This window comes from Camelus bactrianus, chromosome 27 (genome assembly GCF_048773025.1).
Source record: "Camelus bactrianus isolate YW-2024 breed Bactrian camel chromosome 27, ASM4877302v1, whole genome shotgun sequence".
Taxonomy (NCBI): Eukaryota; Metazoa; Chordata; class Mammalia; order Artiodactyla; family Camelidae; genus Camelus; species Camelus bactrianus.
The window spans coordinates 30,156,199-30,168,620 of record NC_133565.1 but is presented as its reverse complement, the minus strand read 5'-3'; the positions used below and the strand labels follow the sequence as shown (position 1 = coordinate 30,168,620).

The 12,422-nt window shown below is 44.3% G+C and overlaps 1 long non-coding RNA gene across 1 annotated transcript in view; it reads left to right on the top strand.

The window, feature by feature from the left end:
- The window catches only part of LOC141575211 (uncharacterized), a 51,064-nt gene extending 38,735 nt beyond the window's left edge, over nucleotides 1-12,329 (top strand). The window contains exon 3 of the long non-coding RNA XR_012502609.1: nucleotides 6,587-12,329. This is a non-coding gene — a long non-coding RNA (uncharacterized LOC141575211). The remainder of the gene's footprint in view (nucleotides 1-6,586) is intronic.
- Nucleotides 12,330-12,422: the final 93 nt, after the last annotated feature.

Sequence of the window (12,422 nt, the reverse complement as noted above, 5' to 3'; positions counted from 1 at the left end):
TCAGTCCACATTTTCAGAAGGACTATTTTTAAGTGACAGAAATGACAATAGAGAGGTTCAGATTCTAAGACCATAGCTGGCAGGATTTCTATGGTGGGAATTCCAGTTCAAAGGAGCCACCGGAAAACAATTTTTTTTTTTCTGGCAGAAAATCAGAATTTTAGAGGAAGTTTGTGTGATCTAATACCGCCCCCCCCCGTCAAAGTGGGTCTATGATTGCTCAGACCCAAAGGACCCCTCAGTCATTCAACTGGAAATAGGCTTCTACGGAAATATATCCTTCAGAAGGAAAGTCCTTCCCCAACCCCCTGATGTCACGGAGAATAATGGACAAGGAGAGTTTTCTCAGTGTGCGCAATTTGGGGCATCCGTAGTGACAGACCAGGAATCTCCCCCTGTGGCCAGACAGTGGAGCCCCCGTGAGCCTGTGTAGAGCATGTGCTTTGCACTATTGATTGGAGTTTGGGCTTCTTGTTTTCCCCTTTTCCTATTTCTCAACAGGTGTGTGTGTGTGTGCGCATGCGCACGCATTTAATCATAGGTTGTGTGAACATTAGGAGCCACATCCAGATCTGACTGAGAGAAATGCACAAAGAGTTTATATATATTTGATGTATGTAGGTTAGTTGCATTGTGTTAGATGGGCATTTAACATTTATAGGCATGGGAAGAAATGTGTGTATATGTGTACACGTGTGTGCACACGTGCTGGGTACTCAAGGGGTGGAATGTAGGGGACTGTCTGCTTGAGTTTCTGACTATTCAGTGCCGTTTTTCACATCCTTTCTCTGATCAAAGTAACCCACTTTTTCTTTGGAAAACTCTCTCTTCCTCAAACTCCTTTGTTTTGATGGAGTTGTTAATCCATCAGAATATGATAATAATAGTGACTGATACTATTTTGGCTCCAGAATTAGGGCACATGACCCAGGCCTGTGCAGTCAAGAGTAACCATACTCTGGACCAGAGAGATTGTCTCAAAGATGAACATTTGACCCAAATTGGGCTACCAGGGCCCTAGCTGAGATTTTTTCAGCTAATGGAGAAGACTGTCTCTTTTCCACTAGGCTTGGGTGATGTGAGCCTGCAGCTGCCAGTGGCCGAATAGCCTGCCATGTGGAGAGAGCGTGACTCACCCAGATGACAGCTAGTATTTGTTGAGTACTTACTATGTACCAGGTGCTGTTCTAAGTTCTTTATCTCATGTAATCCATGCAGCAACTCTGCAAGATAGGTTTTATCATGTCCTGATTTTGGGAATGAGGAGATGGGGACATAGAGGCCATGGTAACATATCCCTTATGTTCTTGTGGAACAAGGACTCATAGGCAGGAAGTCTGACTTTGTGGCTTGAGGCTCTACTTGCTATGCTGCGTTGCTGAGACCAGCAGAGAAAAGCCAAACAGAGAGAAGGAAAGCTGGGAGGGGAAGAGGGCAAAAGAGCCCTGAGAGTTTGGTTTGAGGGAGCCAATAAAGAGAACCAAAAGATGGAGGGAACTGAAGCACTAATTCCAGCTGTGCTGGAGCCAGCTGTGCGCCAGGACTTCACAGGTGCTGAGCTCATGTTTTCTGTTTAGGGCTTTAAATGAGTCTGAGTTGGGTTTTTGTCACTTGTAACTGGAGACGTTTGAACCCGAACAACTATATATTATATTCTATAGCCTTGGTGACCAGTAGAAAGAAATGTCCTGCATCTGGGATGTCCAATACAGTAGCCACTCACCACATGTGAGTATTGGATCGTTAAAATGTGCCTAATGCTCTGGGCAACTGAATTTTTAGTTTTATCTCATTTTAATGAATTAAAAATCAGATAGCTAGCAGGTACTGTGTGGGATAGCATCGATCTGGAGGGAACAGCTAAAGCTGTTCTCAGAGTCCTACATTACTAAAGGTGAAGGGGTGAAAATTAGTTAATTATTACAACGCAAGAAGTTGGGAAAATAATAAAAAACCAAATGTAAGGAAAAGAAATGAAAGATTTATAAAAATCAAAACAAATTACTGGTTCAGAAAATAAAACACTAGACCTTAAATCCAAGAGCTAGGTAAATTGAAATAAAAATATACACATGATGGAACTGGTGAATCACCAGCTAACCTACACAAGCCAGAAAGGGAGAGAGCACAAATATGCAGAATTAGAAATGGGAATGGAAGCATAATCATAGATATAGAGGAAATTAAATACATTTTACGAAAAGGCTTTACTTAACTTTATGCAAATAAATATGAAAAAACTGAATTACTTTCTAGGAAAGTGTAGATTTCCAAAGTTGATTGTATTATAGATAGAACTGAAATCAACCAATGGATTGTCGAGGGATGAAGTGAGAAATTTACCAAAGAGCTACCCCCTCCCCAGTCTGCCCGGCTGAGACAGTTAAACAGCCACAGAACATTCTAGCCAAAGAAATTTGATCATTCCCCATTGCTGGGCATTCATGACTTGACCAGTCTTTTTCAAACAAAGTTTGAGTTCTCCAAAACTTGAAGGAAAAGGGGATCCCCAGACTCCTTAAATTGTATTAGAGGACTACAAAAGAAACGTTACACATTTTGTTTTAAACCAGCACGATATGGATTTCAAATCTAAAGAAGCATAAAAAAGAATAATAGCCATGAACTTCACTTATGAAGAGCAATACAAAATCCTAATGAAATAGTAGCAAATGGAAGCAATTAAAAGAAAGACATTTCCTTTAATAGCACATTAAAAGAGAGACAGAACCATAACCAAGGGGGACTCACTCTGGGAGTTAAAGATGATTCAATGTTAGGCAATGTTTTCTTGTACTTCATTTATGATCATTCTTGATTAAAAAAAAAAAAGGCTTAATGAAGTAGGAATTGAGGAAACTCTTAACAACATAGATATTTCCTTAATAAAACAAAAATATCTCTCAAGCCAAAAGCCAGCATTATCCTTTTTAAAATAATTAAATTTTTTTTTTGTTTTTGGGTAGGAGGGGAGGTAATTAGGTTTATTTATTGTTACTGCTTTTTTAATGGAGGTGCTGGGGATTGAACCCAGGACCCTGTGCATGCTAAGCACACACTCTACCACTGAGCTGTACCCTCCCCCTGCCCAAAAGCCAACATTATTCTTAAAGATGGAAACCCATTAATACAATTAAAGTCAGAAACAGGATAAGGATGCCCATTCTTATCATTGTTATCTGATAGTTTTTCTAGAATATTAACCAATAAGAAAAGAAATATGAGCATAAAAGTTGTGAAGGAAGAGACAAAATTGTTGTTGTTTCCAAATGCTATGATCATGTAACTGGAAAACCCAAAGAATCTAGTAGAAATAGTAAGAGAATTCAGTGACGCTGCTGGTTCCCAAATCAATATACAAAAATTGATAACTGCCCTAAATAAAATAATACTTTACTAGTTAAGATAATGGCATAGAAACATGTGAAAAGAGGCACAGTCCCATTCCTATTTAATGAAATCAAATGAAGGTGACTTTTTTTCACTTAGATTGATAAGGTTAAAAATGGATAGTATTTAAAAGTGTGGGGACAGCGAAAGAGAGTGTGACAATGAATATATATATGTTCATGTATAACTGAAAAATTGTGCTCTACACTGGAATTTGACACAACATTGTAAAATGACTATAACTCAATTAAAAAAAAGTGTGGGGAAATAGACATTCTTACAAAATGTTGATGAGAGTGTAAAATTGGTGCAACTTCTTTGGCAGGCAGTTCAATATTATCTAGCATCATAAAAATATATACACCCTTTGACCCAACTATTCCACATCTAGGAATTTATCCACCAGATAACTTTTGTACACACATATGAACAAATGCATGTATACAAGGGTTATTTTTTTAAATTGAAGTATAGTTGGTTTACAATGTCGTGTTAATTTCCAGTGTACAGCAGAGGGATTCATGATGTACAGATACACATATTCCTTTTCATAGTCTTTTTCATTATAGGCTATTACAAGCTATTGAATATAGTTCCCTGTGCTGTACATTAAGGACCTTGTTGTTTATTTTATAAATAGTAGTTTGTATCTGCAAATCCCAGATTCCCAGTTTTTCCCTCCCCCATGGTAACTGTAAGTTTGTTTTCAATGTCTGTGAGTCTGGTTCTGTTTACAAAGGTGTTTACTGTAGCATGGTTTGAGATGGCAATAGACTCGTAAGGTCAGAAATGTCCAGCAAAGGAGCAATGATTAAACATTATATTTGGAATAGAATAATACTATATGTTTTACAGAATAAAAGTAGATCTGCATGTGCAGATGTGGAACAATCTCCAGTATTTATTTTATGAGAAAAAAAAACCCATGAGAGATTGAGCAATGCCCATAGTATGCTCCCATTTGTGCCAAGAAAAAAAAATATATATTAACAGTAATTTGTGGAAAGATAAAATAAAATACGTAAAACCCAATTAACAGTTGACTAGAAGCTCAGACATAAAGGAAGATTCGCTCTTTCATAACGTTTCAACATTGTACCAAGGGTATGTATCACTTTTCAATTAAGATGGCCAGTATACACGTGTGAGTGAATCCGATATTCATCCGTTCTTCTGTTTGTTTGTTCATATAGCATGCATTGAGCCTCCTGCTCCTTCCCCTCCCCACTTCTGTATCAGGCACCATGCTAGACCTGGAGGACACAGCAGGGAACAAGACATGCAAGTTCTGGTTCCCTCCTTTCTAAAGGGCTTTGCTACTCCAAGTGTGGTCTGTGGACTGGGGGCATTGGCATCTGTTGGGAACACGTTAGAAATGCAGCATCTTGGACCTCATCCCAGACCTGACTTTGAGTCAGACTCGGCATTTTAACAAAGTCCCCAGGAGATTCTTAATATGGTTGGAAAGCCCTGTTCTAGGGATCATTCCCCCAGCACTGCATCCTTGCTTGTTCAGGTACGGTTTCTGGACAAGAGGAGGGAGGGAGTGGTTACAGCTAGCTGGGAGCACGCTGACCGCCCAGACAGGAGTGCGGGGGGAAGGAGGTTAAATACTCACAGTCCAAATTGCACTCTAACTTTACATTAATTTTTGTCCTGCCTTTTCTCTCAGGAGTTAACAACGAAATAGCTTTGCTGTGCTGTTGCTATGGTAACAGGGTCTAATAGCGCTTTTACTTTTCCCGATTCCAGGAGCCTCCCGACTAGTCTCTCTGCCTCCAACCAAGCCTGTTTTCTACTAATCAAAGTTGGAATCAAACACATGGCAACAGGGACAATCACAGTCCCCGTGTGATGCAGCAGGTGCACCCACTGCCGAACTTTGCATTAACTTAGGGCTGCTCAGGGCTATGCTGAGCTGGTTCCTGAATTCAGAGCAGAGTCGCCCCTTCCCACACAGAGAGAAAATTAGCTTCTTGGCCAATCATGTATTTTTCATTTTTAAATTTCTATAGTATTTTTTTTGCTGTATATAGTAAAAAAAAAATTAGAAAATGCAAATGAGTGAAAAATACACAATCTCTCCAAGTTCAGACATGTGTCTCCTTTTTAGCAATGGTGCATTATGCCATTGTTGGGTAGAATGAGATGGGGCATGTGAGGCACTTGGTGCTCAGCCCGGCACACAGTGAGACTACAGATCATGGGCGTTTTCATCCTTTCTTCCCCCAGGTGAGAAGGCAGGTCCTGGGCACACACCTCCCCTTGCAGTTCTAATGCCTTCCATTCATCTCTAGCATCACAGCCTTCCTGAACTGCTTTGAGAGGTATCTCTGCTGTAGACACAAACTCACGATTGTCCTTGTCCAAAGGAGAAGCAAACACCAGGCAACTCATAAAAGGATCACTGACCCTTTAGACTAGGTCACACCTCAATTCTTAATAGGCCTTCTCTGTAGCAGCCTCTCTTTTCTTGTTTGTTTTGAAATAAAGACCTAGAGAGTTTGGGGACAAGGATGCCACGTAGACCAGTGCCCTGACCTTTAGCAAGGCTTACCCGTTTCTTGGATGTGGTAACTGTGGTCCAAAGAAGTTACATGAGGTCATACACCAAAGGGAAGGCAGAGGGGCATTAGCTTTTCTGGTTCTTTCATCACATTAGAAACGTTCTCATGTTTCATCCGGTTATAACATTTGCAGTAAAGTGTACACATCTTATGTGTGCAGCTCGATGAAGCTTCACATATGTAACCACCGCCTACACAAGACATAGTACCCCAGTAGGCTCCCTCATGCTCCCTCCCGACCGACACCCTACCAGAGATAACCACTCTCACCCCAGATCACTTTTACCTACCACTTGTGGTTCTGAAGCTCAGAGGAGCAGGTTTTGCCACCACCATCTTACACCCTAGCAGTTTGTGACCCATATTAAGTGGCAACAATAACGTCTAATATATATTGATTGCTTCCTCCGTGCTGGGCGCTGGGCATATGAACCTTTCCTTTAATGCTCATGACTATGAGGCAAACACAGTTACCACCTGACATCTGTCAACTATCTATCTATCTATCTATCTATCTATCTATCTATCTATCTATCTATCTATCTATCTATGTTACAGGGGTTTGAACTTCGCAGTGTGGGGGCTGATGGATCAGTCTCTGTAAGGCTGTTTATTTGCATCTGTTGCAGGACCAGCTGGATCCCACAAGCACGACTGGATCCAGGTGACCAACTGTCCTGTTTTTCTGGGACTAAGATGGGTTCCCAAGAGGTGAGATTTTCACTTTTTTACAATTGAGAAAGCCTCAGGCAAGCCAGGAAGCGGTGGTCAACCTAGCTGGAAGCCATGAGGGTGGATTGAAAGCTGTGTCTTGCTGCCTCCAACCTTGATGGTATGGGTGTCCCAGAGAAGAAGCCGACACCCTCTTCTGCAGCTGGACATGCAGACCTGGCCTCAAAGCTGAAGATGCTGAAGGGGGCCCAGGGGACAGTGGAACACTTGCAGGCCCCACACCAAAGAGGTGAGCCAGCAGATAAGCAAGCAATCAACAACCTATATGAACTACACAGTGCCTGCCAACCTCATGCTCACCCTCCAAAGCTCTCGCTGGAACGTCTCCTGTGGCCCACCCTAACCAGAAACACACAGGGAAGAGAATTCTGGGAAATGTAGTTCAGTCTAGCCAAGTTGACACATTGCAGAGCTCGCCCCCCTTTTACAGATGGGAAAGCTGAGGCTCAAGGAGGCTATTTAACATACCTAGGCCTACAGGGGCAAACAAATGTCACTCTGACGATGTGGCTCTGGAGCCTCATCCTAACCCAGGCTCTGTCTTGCAGGCCGTGGGAGGTTAGCAGTGGCAACAGCTGGGCAAAGTTCCAGCTGCAGATCCAGTGGCTGGGGTTCAGGGGAGGTCCCTGTGCACAGAGGCATGTGGTGTGGAGAGGAGCCCTTAAAAGCGGGGGTCTGGTATGGTGCTGACTCAGCTGTATGTTAGGCAATTTAGTTAACGTCTGCAAGCCTCAGTTTTCCAATATGCAAAATGGGTTTATCATAGTACCTACCCCACAGGGTTTTGTGAAGATTAAGGGAGGTGATCCGAGGACTCAAAGAGGTCAGTTATAATCTGTGATTCAAGAGCTGTGCACACACGCAGCGCTTGCCCTTGGAGGAAAAGCTTTTAGGGCTGGATGGTGGGGAAGGAGTCATCATTGCCCAGCCCCGGGCCTCTCCGAAGCCCCAGAGTACTGAGATGCAGCGGGGTGGAGGACCACCTATATAGGGCCAGTGGGGTCTAGGCGCAGCTCAGGCCCTGGGTGGGGGCAGTAAGGGACTGCAGGGCCAGGTGGTGACAGCGCTAATGGAGATCACTGGTCAGGCCTCGGAAACTGAGAGCCCCTCGAAGGCTTTACCTGCCCCCAGCCCCCTCTCCTAGCAGGACCCCAGCCTTTCAGAGGAGGGTCTTGAAGGCACTGTCCCTGCCTGGCAGCCCTGGGTGAGTCGGCACTGGAGTCCTGGGCTTCAGGACAGCCCGGGCGGAGCGGGAGAAATGGAGTAGCAGCCTCCCTGCCCACTGTGCCACGGGCAGCAGGGGCCAATTCACCAGTTCCCATTGTTTGGTGCTAAATTTAGACTCCAGCTTCTTAGTGAGCTCAGTTTTTGTTTAGTCAAAGGAGAAATCCAGGGCCGATGAAACTCACCTGCCTGTCACTGCCAGGCTGGCAAGTGCCACCGCCCATGGGGGAGGCACAGGACGCTGACAGTGTTCTGGTCTGTGCCCCTCTACCCGGGCCACTCCCCAGCCACTTTCTCTCTGTCCCCAGGCCAGGGCTGTTGACCACCACAGGTCCCTGACCCTGGCCGTGGGACCAGAGGGCCTGCCACTGCACTCTGCCTTGGCCCTACTGACTGACAGTGTTCTCTGGGGCAGGGTCAACATCCAGCTTTTCATCCAGAAGCTTCCGCTGTCTTCTCAGTTTAACACCTGGAGGATTGGATTCCTCACTGGGGCTATTAGGCCCCCGGGCCCTAGTCTACTGGCTTCAGGGATCAGTTTTTCCCTGAGGCCAGCTCAGAGCATTGACTCAGTGGAAATCAGGTCAGGAATTTATTTATTGAGTGCCTACTATTTTCCAGGCTCTGTGCGAGGTCTGTGAATGCAGGAGCTGCCAATTCAGAGCAGTGTCTGAAAACTAGGAGTTGCCACCCATTAGTGGATTATGAAATCGATTTAGTGGATTATAACTACCATTGAATAAAATGAAATTAAAGGGAAAAGATCAGAGGGTCCTGGAAGTAGAAAGGGCAGATATTGTTTCCCAAAACTTCCATATGCGTAGGTGAGTACTAGATTGTAACATAAAGCGTGTTTCTTACCAAGGGCCAGAGTCTAGAAGAGTTTAGGAAACCCTGGCTCAGAGGGAGTGGAATTCTGATACAGTGTAATTGCAGTTGTGGGAAGAGAGGAGTCCTGGACTTGAAACCCGGATCCACCCCCAGCTGCGCGAGCCTGGTCTAGGCAATCATGTTTTTTAGGAGGGATGTTAACTAAAGCTAGAGCTGATGCTTGCCCAGGGCTTAGCACAGTGCGTGGCACCATGTTAGGTACTCAGTAGGTGGTAGAAGCTATTTACAGCGTGACAAGTGCTGAGAGAGTTCTGGAGAGGAGGGAGGGACCAGCTCCTGGAGGGCTGATAGAGGCTTCACAGGACAGCTGACAACTGAACTGACCTGAGAAGGTGGATGAGAGAATGGAAGGACAGTGGAGGCGAAGGACAGCCTAGAGGGGGAGTGACATGTCTCAAGGTCTTTTCTGGGAGCAACAAGTATTGTTGGGCTGGCTGGAGTGTAGAGTCTGAGCTGGGGTGTGACAGGAGGTGAGCCTGTGGTGATGCAGGGCCCTTTCAGGGCAAAGGTCCTCACGTCACACATTTGGGAGTTTGAGCACAAGGAAGAGATATGAACAGATTTGCCTTGAGGTTTAGCTCCTCATTCTGTGATTCCTTCCCCTATGATTAATTTTTTAAAAAAAATCTCTCCTCTGGAATCTTAGAGTGGCCTCAAGCCAAGAGGCAGCAACAAGCCAGGGCACCCAGTCACACAGCTACAAAGAAATGAATTCTGTTAATGACCAGAATGAACTTGGAATTGGGTTCTTCCCCAGTCAGGCGTCCAGATGAGAATGGAGCCCAGTCAACACCTTGACTGCAGCCTTGTGAGAACATGAGCAGAGGACCCAGCTCGGTCTTGCCTGGACTCCTGACCCATGGAAATATGAGGTGAAAAATATATGCTGTTTTTAAGCTAAGTTGATGATCATTTGCTTTGCAGCACAGAAGACTAGCAGGATATTTAGTCCTAACACTCCACCCCAGGATATGCTAATTAAAGTTTTCATCGTTTCCATGTACCTTTTCATTTCAGTTTTGTTTTATATCCAATTTATTAATGGATAATAAGTTAACATGGTAAATTTTAAAACTGTGAAAAGTTTATAGTAAAAAGTCATCTCTTGCTTCCCTGTTCCCGGTTTCTCTGTCTCCTTACCCAGGGACAACTTGTGTTACCAGTTTCTCGTTTATCCTTTGAGGGAAGTTCTACACACTTATGTGCAAATACCACTACATATATATTTTTATTTTGTATTAATGGCACTTCGCTATACACACTGTTTTGCACCTTGTTTGTCAGTTAATGTATCTTGGGGATGATTCTGTATCAGTACAATCGAAGTTCTTTCCTTTTGACGTGCATGTATCATCATTCAATAGCCAGTCTGCAATTGATGGGCTTCTAAGAAGTGTTCCATTTTTTGTTCTTACAAGCAATATTGCAACATGACTTTGTACACTGGGCACAAGTGTATTTCTGCAGGAGAAACTTCTAGAAGTGGAATTTTCGGGTGAAAGGGTATATATCTTTACACAAGTGATAGATATTGCCTCCCTTCCAGAGAATTCACAATTCATCCTCCTGCCAACAATTATGAGAATCCCTGTTTCTCTTACCCTCACCAAGACAATGTCAATCATTTTCCTTCTTAACAAACCATCTGTCTGGCTTATAACATGCATTTAATTTGAGGTTAAGTATATTTTCATAGGTTGAAGAAACATTTGTGTTTTCTTTTCTGAAATCTGTTTGTTCATATCCTTTGTCCACTTTCTTATTTGTTTGCAGATCTTTTTTTTTTAAATCTCAGATTAATTTGTAGAACTCTTTATCCATCAGGATAATTAGCTCTTTGTCTATAATATGAATTGCAGATACTGTATTGTTCCTAGATTGCATTTTGATTTTGTTTGTGGTGGTTTTTGCAAAGTCTACTGCTACAAAGTCCAATTTATTAGACTGTGCCTCCCCTGCTTTCTCCCCTTCCTTCCTTCCTTCCTTCCTTCCTTCCTTCCTTCCTTCCTTCCTTCCTTCCTGGCTTCTGGGTTTGTTATACTTAGAAAGTCCTTCCCTACTCTGAGATAATGACAAAAATTCCCTGTTATTATGCTTCAGAAATGTCAGGTTAATATGGTACAAGGAAGTCAGTTTCTTTGAAATTGACCAATAAAAGGACCTCTGGTATGAGTGACAGAGAAAAGAGAAATTTCGACTTTTGAAGCCAGAACAAGGAGGCAGGTGCAGTCTGGGCAAAGACTGAATCGTGCCCTCAGCGATCTAGGAGATTCCAGCCCACATTAACCTGATGCCCCCAGTTCACATGCCCAGATTTCGTCCCAGTTCCAGCCTCTGTCACCCGGAGGATCTGAGACTCATGATGCCAACAAGGGCCAGCGTCTTCATCTGTAAAATGAGAATGCCACTATCTGTCCCACCTTGCCTGCCTTGCTGGGTTGCTGTGAGGAACAAGTGAGACCAAGGAGCATAAAAGACCTTGAAAACTGTCCAGTCCTATATGCATGCACACCGCCCTTCTCAGTTACCTGGGATCAGAACGTTCAGCCCAGTCAATTCCAGTGGCTGCACCATCCTCAAAAGCATCCTGGCTGGAAAACTCCAAGCCATCTCCCCTTTTCCCACATTCTCCACATCCAAGCAGTTGCCAAGACTCATTGATTTTAATGCTAACTTTTCCCTTGCATGTGTCTTCTCTCTTCTGCTTTCCCTATCCCTGCCATCATTCTGCATTTGTCCTTTCTTGGCTCAACTATGGCAGTAATGTCCTCAGTGTCTGCCTGTCTCTGGTCCTTTTCTTCTCCCAGTCTTCTGCTCCTAGACCCGAGCCCTGGCTTGTCCTTGGAGAGCGACTGGCCTCACGTGATTGTAGCCAGTTAAATACGAAATAGAGGCAGACCACGTGGTTGCTTCCCCAGCAGCCCACCCCCTTCTTCCCTGCTTACAGACCCCAGTTTAGTGCAGTTGCAGGTGAATAGGGCCCTGTTCTAGTCCTAAGAGCCTGACACCTCACTGTTTTAAACCAATCACGGTGATGAGGATACCATGCCCCCTTGCTGGTGATTGGCTCAGGAATAGGGGCGGCACAAAATTCTGGCCAATGAGATGTGACGGGAAGACTGCCAGGGGAATTCTGGGAAAGACTTCCTTGCTCTGCAAAGGGGAGAAGTAAGAAGTCCTGCTCTGCGGCTGCTTCTTGCTCTTGGTCTTCCTGTGATGCCTGGAGCTGTGCCAGACATTTTCAGACCATGACGGGAGATGAGCCACCTCAAGCTGTTGATGGCAGGAAGGAAAACGGGAAAGAACCTGGGCGCATCATAATGTGGAACTGCTGAACTGAATCACACCTGCAGTTGCCCTCCCTCTGGGCTTCTTGTATGAGACAGTCAATGTGTAGAAGGTTCTGTGTTGGATTTCTCTGACTTGTAGCCATAAGCAGTCTCACTGCTGAAAACACCGTGATGACATCTACTGATATAACAGGTGGCCTGGCTGGGCCACAGCTGCCGCGTGGACACTGCTGGCACCGAGGGTACCTTGTTCTCCAAGGTTCTGTTTGCTGGTGTCAGTGTGGGTGGGGCTTGTTGGCTTAGAGGGGAGGGAGGGTTGGGGTACAAG